At 40.8% G+C, this 13,814-nt stretch overlaps 24 non-coding genes and 6 pseudogenes across 24 annotated transcripts; all 30 read right to left on the reverse strand.

Annotated features, from left to right (window-relative positions):
* Positions 1–266: 266 nt before the first annotated feature.
* LOC142480495 (5S ribosomal RNA) lies at positions 267–385 on the reverse strand (annotated as a pseudogene).
* Positions 386–670: 285 nt separating this feature from the next.
* LOC142480496 (5S ribosomal RNA) lies at positions 671–789 on the reverse strand (annotated as a pseudogene).
* A 285-nt stretch (positions 790–1,074) lies between these two features.
* Positions 1,075–1,193, reverse strand: LOC142480811 (5S ribosomal RNA). The gene has a single exon (XR_012795299.1). It is a non-coding gene; the product is annotated as a 5S ribosomal RNA (ribosomal RNA).
* Positions 1,194–1,478: 285 nt separating this feature from the next.
* LOC142480274 (5S ribosomal RNA) lies at positions 1,479–1,597 on the reverse strand. Its single transcript, XR_012794927.1, has one exon. It is a non-coding gene; the product is annotated as a 5S ribosomal RNA (ribosomal RNA).
* Positions 1,598–1,882: 285 nt separating this feature from the next.
* Positions 1,883–2,001, reverse strand: LOC142480459 (5S ribosomal RNA; annotated as a pseudogene).
* An 818-nt stretch (positions 2,002–2,819) lies between these two features.
* LOC142480220 (5S ribosomal RNA) lies at positions 2,820–2,938 on the reverse strand. Its single transcript, XR_012794875.1, has one exon. It is a non-coding gene; the product is annotated as a 5S ribosomal RNA (ribosomal RNA).
* A 285-nt stretch (positions 2,939–3,223) lies between these two features.
* LOC142480341 (5S ribosomal RNA) lies at positions 3,224–3,342 on the reverse strand. Its single transcript, XR_012794990.1, has one exon. It is a non-coding gene; the product is annotated as a 5S ribosomal RNA (ribosomal RNA).
* Positions 3,343–4,155: 813 nt separating this feature from the next.
* Positions 4,156–4,274, reverse strand: LOC142480345 (5S ribosomal RNA). The gene has a single exon (XR_012794995.1). It is a non-coding gene; the product is annotated as a 5S ribosomal RNA (ribosomal RNA).
* A 290-nt stretch (positions 4,275–4,564) lies between these two features.
* LOC142480221 (5S ribosomal RNA) lies at positions 4,565–4,683 on the reverse strand. The gene has a single exon (XR_012794876.1). It is a non-coding gene; the product is annotated as a 5S ribosomal RNA (ribosomal RNA).
* A 285-nt stretch (positions 4,684–4,968) lies between these two features.
* Positions 4,969–5,087, reverse strand: LOC142480498 (5S ribosomal RNA; annotated as a pseudogene).
* Positions 5,088–5,372: 285 nt separating this feature from the next.
* Positions 5,373–5,491, reverse strand: LOC142480276 (5S ribosomal RNA). The gene has a single exon (XR_012794929.1). It is a non-coding gene; the product is annotated as a 5S ribosomal RNA (ribosomal RNA).
* Positions 5,492–6,304: 813 nt separating this feature from the next.
* LOC142480182 (5S ribosomal RNA) lies at positions 6,305–6,423 on the reverse strand. Its single transcript, XR_012794838.1, has one exon. It is a non-coding gene; the product is annotated as a 5S ribosomal RNA (ribosomal RNA).
* Positions 6,424–6,708: 285 nt separating this feature from the next.
* LOC142480184 (5S ribosomal RNA) lies at positions 6,709–6,827 on the reverse strand. The gene has a single exon (XR_012794840.1). It is a non-coding gene; the product is annotated as a 5S ribosomal RNA (ribosomal RNA).
* A 285-nt stretch (positions 6,828–7,112) lies between these two features.
* Positions 7,113–7,231, reverse strand: LOC142480577 (5S ribosomal RNA; annotated as a pseudogene).
* A 285-nt stretch (positions 7,232–7,516) lies between these two features.
* On the reverse strand, positions 7,517–7,635 carry LOC142480367 (5S ribosomal RNA). Its single transcript, XR_012795015.1, has one exon. It is a non-coding gene; the product is annotated as a 5S ribosomal RNA (ribosomal RNA).
* A 285-nt stretch (positions 7,636–7,920) lies between these two features.
* Positions 7,921–8,039, reverse strand: LOC142480222 (5S ribosomal RNA). The gene has a single exon (XR_012794877.1). It is a non-coding gene; the product is annotated as a 5S ribosomal RNA (ribosomal RNA).
* Positions 8,040–8,324: 285 nt separating this feature from the next.
* Positions 8,325–8,443, reverse strand: LOC142480249 (5S ribosomal RNA). Its single transcript, XR_012794903.1, has one exon. It is a non-coding gene; the product is annotated as a 5S ribosomal RNA (ribosomal RNA).
* Positions 8,444–8,728: 285 nt separating this feature from the next.
* On the reverse strand, positions 8,729–8,847 carry LOC142480168 (5S ribosomal RNA). The gene has a single exon (XR_012794824.1). It is a non-coding gene; the product is annotated as a 5S ribosomal RNA (ribosomal RNA).
* Positions 8,848–9,132: 285 nt separating this feature from the next.
* On the reverse strand, positions 9,133–9,251 carry LOC142480169 (5S ribosomal RNA). Its single transcript, XR_012794825.1, has one exon. It is a non-coding gene; the product is annotated as a 5S ribosomal RNA (ribosomal RNA).
* Positions 9,252–9,536: 285 nt separating this feature from the next.
* Positions 9,537–9,655, reverse strand: LOC142480812 (5S ribosomal RNA). The gene has a single exon (XR_012795300.1). It is a non-coding gene; the product is annotated as a 5S ribosomal RNA (ribosomal RNA).
* Positions 9,656–9,940: 285 nt separating this feature from the next.
* On the reverse strand, positions 9,941–10,059 carry LOC142480813 (5S ribosomal RNA). The gene has a single exon (XR_012795301.1). It is a non-coding gene; the product is annotated as a 5S ribosomal RNA (ribosomal RNA).
* Positions 10,060–10,344: 285 nt separating this feature from the next.
* On the reverse strand, positions 10,345–10,463 carry LOC142480250 (5S ribosomal RNA). Its single transcript, XR_012794904.1, has one exon. It is a non-coding gene; the product is annotated as a 5S ribosomal RNA (ribosomal RNA).
* A 285-nt stretch (positions 10,464–10,748) lies between these two features.
* Positions 10,749–10,867, reverse strand: LOC142480170 (5S ribosomal RNA). The gene has a single exon (XR_012794826.1). It is a non-coding gene; the product is annotated as a 5S ribosomal RNA (ribosomal RNA).
* A 285-nt stretch (positions 10,868–11,152) lies between these two features.
* LOC142480814 (5S ribosomal RNA) lies at positions 11,153–11,271 on the reverse strand. Its single transcript, XR_012795302.1, has one exon. It is a non-coding gene; the product is annotated as a 5S ribosomal RNA (ribosomal RNA).
* A 285-nt stretch (positions 11,272–11,556) lies between these two features.
* On the reverse strand, positions 11,557–11,675 carry LOC142480815 (5S ribosomal RNA). Its single transcript, XR_012795303.1, has one exon. It is a non-coding gene; the product is annotated as a 5S ribosomal RNA (ribosomal RNA).
* A 285-nt stretch (positions 11,676–11,960) lies between these two features.
* On the reverse strand, positions 11,961–12,079 carry LOC142480457 (5S ribosomal RNA; annotated as a pseudogene).
* A 285-nt stretch (positions 12,080–12,364) lies between these two features.
* Positions 12,365–12,483, reverse strand: LOC142480171 (5S ribosomal RNA). Its single transcript, XR_012794827.1, has one exon. It is a non-coding gene; the product is annotated as a 5S ribosomal RNA (ribosomal RNA).
* A 285-nt stretch (positions 12,484–12,768) lies between these two features.
* Positions 12,769–12,887, reverse strand: LOC142480816 (5S ribosomal RNA). The gene has a single exon (XR_012795304.1). It is a non-coding gene; the product is annotated as a 5S ribosomal RNA (ribosomal RNA).
* A 285-nt stretch (positions 12,888–13,172) lies between these two features.
* LOC142480817 (5S ribosomal RNA) lies at positions 13,173–13,291 on the reverse strand. The gene has a single exon (XR_012795305.1). It is a non-coding gene; the product is annotated as a 5S ribosomal RNA (ribosomal RNA).
* Positions 13,292–13,576: 285 nt separating this feature from the next.
* On the reverse strand, positions 13,577–13,695 carry LOC142480252 (5S ribosomal RNA). Its single transcript, XR_012794906.1, has one exon. It is a non-coding gene; the product is annotated as a 5S ribosomal RNA (ribosomal RNA).
* Between the last annotated feature and the right edge of the window lie 119 nt (positions 13,696–13,814).

The following is a 13,814-nucleotide window of genomic DNA, read 5'->3' on the forward strand; positions in this document are numbered from 1 at the left end:
TATCCTCTCATTCTTAAATTCATGAGCCTATATCTTGCTCCATGCATACACAGAGACTGAGAAAATGACAGGTGCACTCAAATGTACTATAGACGGAATTCTTGATGTCAGAATTCTATTTTGGAAGGTTGCATTGTGTTAAACTTTCTGAGGAAAAAACGATATATTTCTTTGCCACTGCGGGAAAAAGTAGCAAGAAATGAAACATTTTCTTTTGCTGCGAGGAATGCCATGTATATTTTCATTAGGGAAGCGAAAAATAAAAACACCTGCAGCACCTGGTATTCCCAGGCAGTCTCCCAACCCGGTACTAATCAAGCCTCACCCTGCTTAGCTTCCGAGATCTGACGAGATCGGGCACTTTCAAGGTAGTATGTCCGTAGGTGGAGATTGCTGTCTCATGATATCCTCTCATTCTTAAATTCATGAGCCTATATCTTGCTCCATGCATACACAGAGACTGAGAAAATGACAGGTGCACTCAAATGTACTATAGACGGAATTCTTGATGTCAGAATTCTATTTTGGAAGGTTGCATTGTGTTAAACTTTCTGAGGAAAAAACGATATATTTCTTTGCCACTGCGGGAAAAAGTAGCAAGAAATGAAACATTTTCTTTTGCTGCGAGGAATGCCATGTATATTTTCATTAGGGAAGCGAAAAATAAAAACACCTGCAGCACCTGGTATTCCCAGGCAGTCTCCCAACCCGGTACTAATCAAGCCTCACCCTGCTTAGCTTCCGAGATCTGACGAGATCGGGCACTTTCAAGGTAGTATGTCCGTAGGTGGAGATTGCTGTCTCATGATATCCTCTCATTCTTAAATTCATGAGCCTATATCTTGCTCCATGCATACACAGAGACTGAGAAAATGACAGGTGCACTCAAATGTACTATAGACGGAATTCTTGATGTCAGAATTCTATTTTGGAAGGTTGCATTGTGTTAAACTTTCTGAGGAAAAAACGATATATTTCTTTGCCACTGCGGGAAAAAGTAGCAAGAAATGAAACATTTTCTTTTGCTGCGAGGAATGCCATGTATATTTTCATTAGGGAAGCGAAAAATAAAAACACCTACAGCACCTGGTATTCCCAGGCAGTCTCCCAACCCGGTACTAATCAAGCCTCACCCTGCTTAGCTTCCGAGATCTGACGGGATCGGGCACTTTCAAGGTAGTATGGCCGTAGGTGGAGATTGCTGTCTCATGATATCCTCTCATTCTTAAATTCATGAGCCTATATCTTGCTCCATGCATACACAGAGACTGAGAAAATGAGAGGTGCACTCAAATGTACTATAGACGGAATTCTTGATGTCAGAATTCTATTTTGGAAGGTTGCATTGTGTTAAACTTTCTGAGGAAAAAACGATATATTTCTTTGCCACTGCGAGAAAAAGTAGCAAGAAATGAAACATTTTCTTTTGCTGCGAGGAATGCCATGTATATTTTCATTAGGGAAGCGAAAAATAAAAACACCTACAGCACCTGGTATTCCCAGGCAGTCTCCCAACCCGGTACTAATCAAGCCTCACCCTGCTTAGCTTACGAGATCTGACGGGATCGGGCACTTTCAAGGTAGTATGGCCGTAGGTGGAGATTGCTGTCTCATGATATCCTCTCATTCTTAAATTCATGAGCCTATATCTTGCTCCATGCATACACAGAGACTGAGAAAATGACAGGTGCACTCAAATGTACTATAGACGGAATTCTTGATGTCAGAATTCTATTTTGGAAGGTTGCATTGTGTTAAACTTTCTGAGGAAAAAACGATATATTTCTTTGCCACTGCGGGAAAAAGTAGCAAGAAATGAAACATTTTCTTTTGCTGCGAGGAATGCCATGTATATTTTCATTAGGGAAGCGAAAAATAAAAACACCTGCAGCACCTGGTATTCCCAGGCAGTCTCCCAACCCGGTACTAATCAAGCCTCACCCTGCTTAGCTTCCGAGATCTGACGAGATCGGGCACTTTCAAGGTAGTACGGCCGTAGGTGGAGATTGCTGTCTCATGATATCCTCTCATTCTTAAATTCATGAGCCTATATCTTGCTCCATGCATACACAGAGACTGAGAAAATGACAGGTGCACTCAAATGTACTATAGACGGAATTTTTGATGTCAGAATTCTATTTTGGAAGGTTGCATTGTGTTAAACTTTCTGAGGAAAAAACGATATATTTCTTTGCCACTGCGAGAAAAAGTAGCAAGAAATGAAACATTTTCTTTTGCTGCGAGGAATGCCATGTATATTTTCATTAGGGAAGCGAAAAATAAAAACACCTACAGCACCTGGTATTCGAAAAAATCATATATTTCTCAGCCACTGCGGGACAAAAGTAGTAAAAAAAATTTCAGAGGTGCCTATTTTCAACCTCCTCCTGTTTGGATTCGATCTCACTATTTCTTCCAATTATCAGCTTAAACACTGCACACCCCAAAACTGTGAGCCACAAGTTCACCATGTTACATGCTATGTGTTCTGAGGCCTATATGATATATTTCTAAATGACATGGGAGGCATAGGTGTATTATTCTGACCGTTAAAACAAATACATTCTTAAAGAATTACCTTAAATGGAGAAATTAAATCAGAGACTGAGAAAATGAGAGGTGCACTCAAATGTACTACTGTATAGACGGAATTCTTGATGTCAGAATTCTATTTTGGAAGGTTGCATTGTGTTAAACTTTCTGAGGAAAAAACGATATATTTCTTTGCCACTGCGAGAAAAAGTAGCAAGAAATGAAACATTTTCTTTTGCTGCGAGGAATGCCATGTATATTTTCATTAGGGAAGCGAAAAATAAAAACACCTACAGCACCTGGTATTCCCAGGCAGTCTCCCAACCCGGTACTAATCAAGCCTCATCCTGCTTAGCTTCCGAGATCTGACGGGATCGGGCACTTTCAAGGTAGTATGGCCGTAGGTGGAGATTGCTGTCTCATGATATCCTCTCATTCTTAAATTCATGAGCCTATATCTTGCTCCATGCATACACAGAGACTGAGAAAATGACAGGTGCACTCAAATGTACTATAGACGGAATTCTTGATGTCAGAATTCTATTTTGGAAGGTTGCATTGTGTTAAACTTTCTGAGGAAAAAACGATATATTTCTTTGCCACTGCGGGAAAAAGTAGCAAGAAATGAAACATTTTCTTTTGCTGCGAGGAATGCCATGTATATTTTCATTAGGGAAGCGAAAAATAAAAACACCTGCAGCACCTGGTATTCCCAGGCAGTCTCCCAACCCGGTACTAATCAAGCCTCACCCTGCTTAGCTTCCGAGATCTGACGAGATCGGGCACTTTCAAGGTAGTATGGCCGTAGGTGGAGATTGCTGTCTCATGATATCCTCTCATTCTTAAATTCATGAGCCTATATCTTGCTCCATGCATACACAGAGACTGAGAAAGTGACAGGTGCACTCAAATGTACTATAGACGGAATTCTTGATGTCAGAATTCTATTTTGGAAGGTTGCATTGTGTTAAACTTTCTGAGGAAAAAACGATATATTTCTTTGCCACTGCGGGAAAAAGTAGCAAGAAATGAAACATTTTCTTTTGCTGCGAGGAATGCCATGTATATTTTCATTAGGGAAGCGAAAAATAAAAACAACTACAGCACCTGGTATTCGAAAAAATCATATATTTCTCAGCCACTGCGGGACAAAAGTAGTAAAAAAAATTTCAGAGGTGCCTATTTTCAACCTCCTCCTGTTTGGATTTGATCTCACTATTTCTTCCAATTATCAGCTTAAACACTGCACACCCCAACACTGTGAGCCACAAGTTCACCATGTTACATGCTATGTGTTCTGAGGCCTATATGATATATTTCTAAATGACATGGGAGGCATAGGTGTATTATTCTGACCGTTAAAACAAATACATTCTTAAAGAATTACCTTAAATGGAGAAATTAAATCAGAGACTGAGAACATGAGAGGTGCACTCAAATGTACTATAGACGGAATTCTTGATGTCAGAATTCTATTTTGGAAGGTTGCATTGTGTTAAACTTTCTGAGGAAAAAACGATATATTTCTTTGCCACTGCGGGAAAAAGTAGCAAGAAATGAAACATTTTCTTTTGCTGCGAGGAATGCCATGTATATTTTCATTAGGGAAGCGAAAAATAAAAACACATACAGCACCTAGTATTCCCAGGCAGTCTCCCAACCCGGTACTAATCAAGCCTCACCCTGCTTAGCTTCCGAGATCTGACGGGATCGGGCACTTTCAAGGTAGTATGGCCGTAGGTGGAGATTGCTGTCTCATGATATCCTCTCATTCTTAAATTCATGAGCCTATATCTTGCTCCATGCATACACAGAGACTGAGAAAATGACAGGTGCACTCAAATGTACTACTGTATAGACGGAATTTTTGATGTCAGAATTCTATTTTGGAAGGTTGCATTGTGTTAAACTTTCTGAGGAAAAAACGATATATTTCTTTGCCACTGCGAGAAAAAGTAGCAAGAAATGAAACATTTTCTTTTGCTGCGAGGAATGCCATGTATATTTTCATTAGGGAAGCGAAAAATAAAAACACCTACAGCACCTGGTATTCCCAGGCAGTCTCCCAACCCGGTACTAATCAAGCCTCATCCTGCTTAGCTTCCGAGATCTGACGGGATCGGGCACTTTCAAGGTAGTATGGCCGTAGGTGGAGATTGCTGTCTCATGATATCCTCTCATTCTTAAATTCATGAGCCTATATCTTGCTCCATGCATACACAGAGACTGAGAAAATGACAGGTGCACTCAAATGTACTATAGACGGAATTCTTGATGTCAGAATTCTATTTTGGAAGGTTGCATTGTGTTAAACTTTCTGAGGAAAAAACGATATATTTCTTTGCCACTGCGGGAAAAAGTAGCAAGAAATGAAACATTTTCTTTTGCTGCGAGGAATGCCATGTATATTTTCATTAGGGAAGCGAAAAATAAAAACACCTGCAGCACCTGGTATTCCCAGGCAGTCTCCCAACCCGGTACTAATCAAGCCTCACCCTGCATAGCTTCCGAGATCTGACGAGATCGGGCACTTTCAAGGTAGTATGGCCGTAGGTGGAGATTGCTGTCTCATGATATCCTCTCATTCTTAAATTCATGAGCCTATATCTTGCTCCATGCATACACAGAGACTGAGAAAATGACAGGTGCACTCAAATGTACTATAGACGGAATTCTTGATGTCAGAATTCTATTTTGGAAGGTTGCATTGTGTTAAACTTTCTGAGGAAAAAACGATATATTTCTTTGCCACTGCGAGAAAAAGTAGCAAGAAATGAAACATTTTCTTTTGCTGCGAGGAATGCCATGTATATTTTCATTAGGGAAGCGAAAAATAAAAACACCTACAGCACCTGGTATTCCCAGGCAGTCTCCCAACCCGGTACTAATCAAGCCTCACCCTGCTTAGCTTACGAGATCTGACGGGATCGGGCACTTTCAAGGTAGTATGGCCGTAGGTGGAGATTGCTGTCTCATGATATCCTCTCATTCTTAAATTCATGAGCCTATATCTTGCTCCATGCATACACAGAGACTGAGAAAGTGACAGGTGCACTCAAATGTACTATAGACGGAATTCTTGATGTCAGAATTCTATTTTGGAAGGTTGCATTGTGTTAAACTTTCTGAGGAAAAAACGATATATTTCTTTGCCACTGCGGGAAAAAGTAGCAAGAAATGAAACATTTTCTTTTGCTGCGAGGAATGCCATGTATATTTTCATTAGGGAAGCGAAAAATAAAAACAACTACAGCACCTGGTATTCGAAAAAATCATATATTTCTCAGCCACTGCGGGACAAAAGTAGTAAAAAAAATTTCAGAGGTGCCTATTTTCAACCTCCTCCTGTTTGGATTCGATCTCACTATTTCTTCCAATTATCAGCTTAAACACTGCACACCCCAACACTGTGAGCCACAAGTTCACCATGTTACATGCTATGTGTTCTGAGGCCTATATGATATATTTCTAAATGACATGGGAGGCATAGGTGTATTATTCTGACCGTTAAAACAAATACATTCTTAAAGAATTACCTTAAATGGAGAAATTAAATCAGAGACTGAGAAAATGAGAGGTGCACTCAAATGTACTATAGATGGAATTCTTGATGTCAGAATTCTATTTTGGAAGGTTGCATTGTGTTAAACTTTCTGAGGAAAAAACGATATATTTCTTTGCCACTGCGGGAAAAAGTAGCAAGAAATGAAACATTTTCTTTTGCTGCGAGGAATGCCATGTATATTTTCATTAGGGAAGCGAAAAATAAAAACACCTACAGCACCTGGTATTCCCAGGCAGTCTTCCAACCCGGTACTAATCAAGCCTCACCCTGCTTAGCTTCCGAGATCTGACGGGATCGGGCACTTTCAAGGTAGTATGGCCGTAGGTGGAGATTGCTGTCTCATGATATCCTCTCATTCTTAAATTAATGAGCCTATATCTTGCTCCATGCATACACAGAGACTGAGAAAATGAGAGGTGCACTCAAATGTACTATAGACGGAATTCTTGATGTCAGAATTCTATTTTGGAAGGTTGCATTGTGTTAAACTTTCTGAGGAAAAAACGATATATTTCTTTGCCACTGCGGGAAAAAGTAGCAAGAAATGAAACATTTTCTTTTGCTGCGAGGAATGCCATGTATATTTTCATTAGGGAAGCGAAAAATAAAAACACCTACAGCACCTGGTATTCCCAGGCAGTCTTCCAACCCGGTACTAATCAAGCCTCACCCTGCTTAGCTTCCGAGATCTGACGGGATCGGGCACTTTCAAGGTAGTATGGCCGTAGGTGGAGATTGCTGTCTCATGATATCCTCTCATTCTTAAATTAATGAGCCTATATCTTGCTCCATGCATACACAGAGACTGAGAAAATGAGAGGTGCACTCAAATGTACTATAGACGGAATTCTTGATGTCAGAATTCTATTTTGGAAGGTTGCATTGTGTTAAACTTTCTGAGGAAAAAACGATATATTTCTTTGCCACTGCGGGAAAAAGTAGCAAGAAATGAAACATTTTCTTTTGCTGCGAGGAATGCCATGTATATTTTCATTAGGGAAGCGAAAAATAAAAACACCTACAGCACCTGGTATTCCCAGGCAGTCTAGCAACCCGGTGCTAATCAAGCCTCACCCTGCATAGCTTCCGAGATCTGACGGGATCGGGCACTTTCAAGGTAGTATGGCCGTAGGTGGAGATTGCTGTCTCATGATATCCTCTCATTCTTAAATTCATGAGCCTATATCTTGCTCCATGCATACACAGAGACTGAAAAAATGAGAGGTGCACTCAAATGTACTATAGACGGAATTCTTGATGTCAGAATTCTATTTTGGAAGGTTGCATTGTGTTAAACTTTCTGAGGAAAAAACGATATATTTCTTTGCCACTGCGGGAAAAAGTAGCAAGAAATGAAACATTTTCTTTTGCTGCGAGGAATGCCATGTATATTTTCATTAGGGAAGCGAAAAATAAAAACACCTACAGCACCTAGTATTCCCAGGCAGTCTCCCAACCCGGTACTAATCAAGCCTCACCCTGCTTAGCTTCCGAGATCTGACGGGATCGGACACTTTCAAGGTAGTATGGCCGTAGGTGGAGATTGCTGTCTCATGATATCCTCTCATTCTTATATTCATGAGCCTATATCTTGCTCCATGCATACACAGAGACTGAGAAAATGACAGGTGCACTCAAATGTACTATAGACGGAATTCTTGATGTCAGAATTCTATTTTGGAAGGTTGCATTGTGTTAAACTTTCTGAGGAAAAAACGATATATTTCTTTGCCACTGCGAGAAAAAGTAGCAAGAAATGAAACATTTTCTTTTGCTGCGAGGAATGCCATGTATATTTTCATTAGGGAAGCGAAAAATAAAAACACCTACAGCACCTGGTATTCCCAGGCAGTCTCCCAACCCGGTACTAATCAAGCCTCATCCTGCTTAGCTTCCGAGATCTGACGGGATCGGGCACTTTCAAGGTAGTATGGCCGTAGGTGGAGATTGCTGTCTCATGATATCCTCTCATTCTTAAATTCATGAGCCTATATCTTGCTCCATGCATACACAGAGACAGAGAAAATGACAGGTGCACTCAAATGTACTATAGACGGAATTATTGATGTCAGAATTCTATTTTGGAAGGTTGCATTGTGTTAAACTTTCTGAGGAAAAAACGATATATTTCTTTGCCACTGCGGGAAAAAGTAGCAAGAAATGAAACATTTTCTTTTGCTGCGAGGAATGCCATGTATATTTTCATTAGGGAAGCGAAAAATAAAAACACCTACAGCACCTGGTATTCCCAGGCAGTCTCCTAACCCGGTACTAATCAAGCCTCACCCTGCTTAGCTTCCGAGATCTGACAGGATCGGGCACTTTCAAGGTAGTATGGCCGTAGATGGAGATTGCTGTCTCATGATATCCTCTCATTCTTAAATTCATGAGCCTATATCTTGCTCCATGCATACACAGAGACTGAGAAAATGACAGGTGCACTCAAATGTACTATAGACGGAATTCTTGATGTCAGAATTCTATTTTGGAAGGTTGCATTGTGTTAAACTTTCTGAGGAAAAAACGATATATTTCTTTGCCACTGCGGGAAAAAGTAGCAAGAAATGAAACATTTTCTTTTGCTGCGAGGAATGCCATGTATATTTTCATTAGGGAAGCGAAAAATAAAAACACCTACAGCACCTGGTATTCCCAGGCAGTCTCCTAACCCGGTACTAATCAAGCCTCACCCTGCTTAGCTTCCGAGATCTGACAGGATCGGGCACTTTCAAGGTAGTATGGCCGTAGGTGGAGATTGCTGTCTCATGATATCCTCTCATTCTTAAATTCATGAGCCTATATCTTGCTCCATGCATACACAGAGACTGAGAAAATGACAGGTGCACTCAAATGTACTATAGACGGAATTCTTGATGTCAGAATTCTATTTTGGAAGGTTGCATTGTGTTAAACTTTCTGAGGAAAAAACGATATATTTCTTTGCCACTGCGGGAAAAAGTAGCAAGAAATGAAACATTTTCTTTTGCTGCGAGGAATGCCATGTATATTTTCATTAGGGAAGCGAAAAATAAAAACACCTACAGCACCTGGTATTCCCAGGCAGTCTCCTAACCCGGTACTAATCAAGCCTCACCCTGCTTAGCTTCCGAGATCTGACAGGATCGGGCACTTTCAAGGTAGTATGGCCGTAGGTGGAGATTGCTGTCTCATGATATCCTCTCATTCTTAAATTCATGAGCCTATATCTTGCTCCATGCATACACAGAGACTGAGAAAATGACAGGTGCACTCAAATGTACTATAGACGGAATTCTTGATGTCAGAATTCTATTTTGGAAGGTTGCATTGTGTTAAACTTTCTGAGGAAAAAACGATATATTTCTTTGCCACTGCGGGAAAAAGTAGCAAGAAATGAAACATTTTCTTTTGCTGCGAGGAATGCCATGTATATTTTCATTAGGGAAGCGAAAAATAAAAACACCTACAGCACCTGGTATTCCCAGGCAGTCTCCCAACCCGGTACTAATCAAGCCTCACCCTGCTTAGCTTCCGAGATCTGACGGGATCGGGCACTTTCAAGGTAGTATGGCCGTAGGTGGAGATTGCTGTCTCATGATATCCTCTCATTCTTAAATTCATGAGCCTATATCTTGCTCCATGCATACACAGAGACTGAGAAAATGACAGGTGCACTCAAATGTACTATAGACGGAATTCTTGATGTCAGAATTCTATTTTGGAAGGTTGAATTGTGTTAAACTTTCTGAGGAAAAAACGATATATTTCTTTGCCACTGCGGGAAAAAGTAGCAAGAAATGAAACATTTTCTTTTGCTGCGAGGAATGCCATGTATATTTTCATTAGGGAAGCGAAAAATAAAAACACCTACAGCACCTGGTATTCCCAGGCAGTCTCCCAACCCGGTACTAATCAAGCCTCACCCTGCTTAGCTTCCGAGATCTGACGGGATCGGGCACTTTCAAGGTAGTATGGCCGTAGGTGGAGATTGCTGTCTCATGATATCCTCTCATTCTTAAATTCATGAGCCTATATCTTGCTCCATGCATACACAGAGACTGAGAAAATGACAGGTGCACTCAAATGAACTATAGACGGAATTCTTGATGTCAGAATTCTATTTTGGAAGGTTGCATTGTGTTAAACTTTCTGAGGAAAAAACGATATATTTCTTTGCCACTGCGGGAAAAAGTAGCAAGAAATGAAACATTTTCTTTTGCTGCGAGGAATGCCATGTATATTTTCATTAGGGAAGCGAAAAATAAAAACACCTACAGCACCTGGTATTCCCAGGCAGTCTCCTAACCCGGTACTAATCAAGCCTCACCCTGCTTAGCTTCCGAGATCTGACAGGATCGGGCACTTTCAAGGTAGTATGGCCGTAGATGGAGATTGCTGTCTCATGATATCCTCTCATTCTTAAATTCATGAGCCTATATCTTGCTCCATGCATACACAGAGACTGAGAAAATGACAGGTGCACTCAAATGTACTATAGACGGAATTCTTGATGTCAGAATTCTATTTTGGAAGGTTGCATTGTGTTAAACTTTCTGAGGAAAAAACGATATATTTCTTTGCCACTGCGGGAAAAAGTAGCAAGAAATGAAACATTTTCTTTTGCTGCGAGGAATGCCATGTATATTTTCATTAGGGAAGCGAAAAATAAAAACACCTACAGCACCTGGTATTCCCAGGCAGTCTCCTAACCCGGTACTAATCAAGCCTCACCCTGCTTAGCTTCCGAGATCTGACAGGATCGGGCACTTTCAAGGTAGTATGGCCGTAGGTGGAGATTGCTGTCTCATGATATCCTCTCATTCTTAAATTCATGAGCCTATATCTTGCTCCATGCATACACAGAGACTGAGAAAATGACAGGTGCACTCAAATGTACTATAGACGGAATTCTTGATGTCAGAATTCTATTTTGGAAGGTTGCATTGTGTTAAACTTTCTGAGGAAAAAACGATATATTTCTTTGCCACTGCGGGAAAAAGTAGCAAGAAATGAAACATTTTCTTTTGCTGCGAGGAATGCCATGTATATTTTCATTAGGGAAGCGAAAAATAAAAACACCTACAGCACCTGGTATTCCCAGGCAGTCTCCCAACCCGGTACTAATCAAGCCTCACCCTGCTTAGCTTCCGAGATCTGACGGGATCGGGCACTTTCAAGGTAGTATGGCCGTAGGTGGAGATTGCTGTCTCATGATATCCTCTCATTCTTAAATTCATGAGCCTATATCTTGCTCCATGCATACACAGAGACTGAGAAAATGACAGGTGCACTCAAATGTACTATAGATGGAATTCTTGATGTCAGAATTCTATTTTGGAAGGTTGAATTGTGTTAAACTTTCTGAGGAAAAAACGATATATTTCTTTGCCACTGCGGGAAAAAGTAGCAAGAAATGAAACATTTTCTTTTGCTGCGAGGAATGCCATGTATATTTTCATTAGGGAAGCGAAAAATAAAAACACCTACAGCACCTGGTATTCCCAGGCAGTCTCCCAACCCGGTACTAATCAAGCCTCACCCTGCTTAGCTTCCGAGATCTGACGGGATCGGGCACTTTCAAGGTAGTATGGCCGTAGGTGGAGATTGCTGTCTCATGATATCCTCTCATTCTTAAATTCATGAGCCTATATCTTGCTCCATGCATACACAGAGACTGAGAAAATGACAGGTGCACTCAAATGAACTATAGACGGAATTCTTGATGTCAGAATTCTATTTTGGAAGGTTGCATTGTGTTAAACTTTCTGAGGAAAAAACGATATATTTCTTTGCCACTGCGGGAAAAAGTAGCAAGAAATGAAACATTTTCTTTTGCTGCGAGGAATGCCATGTATATTTTCATTAGGGAAGCGAAAAATAAAAACACCTACAGCACCTGGTATTCCCAGGCAGTCTCCTAACCCGGTACTAATCAAGCCTCACCCTGCTTAGCTTCCGAGATCTGACAGGATCGTGCACTTTCAAGGTAGTATGGCCGTAGATGGAGATTGCTGTCTCATGATATCCTCTCATTCTTAAATTCATGAGCCTATATCTTGCTCCATGCATACACAGAGACTGAGAAAATGACAGGTGCACTCAAATGTACTATAGACGGAATTCTTGATGTCAGAATTCTATTTTGGAAGGTTGCATTGTGTTAAACTTTCTGAGGAAAAAACGATATATTTCTTTGCCACTGCGGGAAAAAGTAGCAAGAAATGAAACATTTTCTTTTGCTGCGAGGAATGCCATGTATATTTTCATTAGGGAAGCGAAAAATAAAAACACCTACAGCACCTGGTATTCCCAGGCAGTCTCCTAACCCGGTACTAATCAAGCCTCACCCTGCTTAGCTTCCGAGATCTGACAGGATCGGGCACTTTCAAGGTAGTATGGCCGTAGGTGGAGATTGCTGTCTCATGATATCCTCTCATTCTTAAATTCATGAGCCTATATCTTGCTCCATGCATACACAGAGACTGAGAAAATGACAGGTGCACTCAAATGTACTATAGACGGAATTCTTGATGTCAGAATTCTATTTTGGAAGGTTGCATTGTGTTAAACTTTCTGAGGAAAAAACGATATATTTCTTTGCCACTGCGGGAAAAAGTAGCAAGAAATGAAACATTTTCTTTTGCTGCGAGGAATGCCATGTATATTTTCATTAGGGAAGCGAAAAATAAAAACACCTACAGCACCTGGTATTCCCAGGCAGTCTCCCAACCCGGTACTAATCAAGCCTCACCCTGCTTAGCTTCCGAGATCTGACGGGATCGGGCACTTTCAAGGTAGTATGGCCGTAGGTGGAGATTGCTGTCTCATGATATCCTCTCATTCTTAAATTCATGAGCCTATATCTTGCTCCATGCATACACAGAGACTGAGAAAATGACAGGTGCACTCAAATGTACTATAGACGGAATTCTTGATGTCAGAATTCTATTTTGGAAGGTTGAATTGTGTTAAACTTTCTGAGGAAAAAACGATATATTTCTTTGCCACTGCGGGAAAAAGTAGCAAGAAATGAAACATTTTCTTTTGCTGCGAGGAATGCCATGTATATTTTCATTAGGGAAGCGAAAAATAAAAACACCTACAGCACCTGGTATTCCCAGGCAGTCTCCCAACCCGGTACTAATCAAGCCTCACCCTGCTTAGCTTCCGAGATCTGACGGGATCGGGCACTTTCAAGGTAGTATGGCCGTAGGTGGAGATTGCTGTCTCATGATATCCTCTCATTCTTAAATTCATGAGCCTATATCTTGCTCCATGCATACACAGAGACTGAGAAAATGACAGGTGCACTCAAATGAACTATAGACGGAATTCTTGATGTCAGAATTCTATTTTGGAAGGTTGCATTGTGTTAAACTTTCTGAGGAAAAAACGATATATTTCTTTGCCACTGCGGGAAAAAGTAGCAAGAAATGAAACATTTTCTTTTGCTGCGAGGAATGCCATGTATATTTTCATTAGGGAAGCGAAAAATAAAAACACCTACAGCACCTGGTATTCCCAGGCAGTCTCCTAACCCGGTACTAATCAAGCCTCACCCTGCTTAGCTTCCGAGATCTGACAGGATCGGGCACTTTCAAGGTAGTATGGCCGTAGATGGAGATTGCTGTCTCATGATATCCTCTCATTCTTAAATTCATGAGCCTATATCTTGCTCCATGCATACACAGAGACTGAGAAAATGACAGGTGCACTCAAATGTACTATAGACGGAATT

The sequence above is a fragment of the Ascaphus truei genome, unplaced genomic scaffold (assembly GCF_040206685.1).
Source record: "Ascaphus truei isolate aAscTru1 unplaced genomic scaffold, aAscTru1.hap1 HAP1_SCAFFOLD_242, whole genome shotgun sequence".
Taxonomy (NCBI): domain Eukaryota; kingdom Metazoa; phylum Chordata; class Amphibia; order Anura; family Ascaphidae; genus Ascaphus; species Ascaphus truei.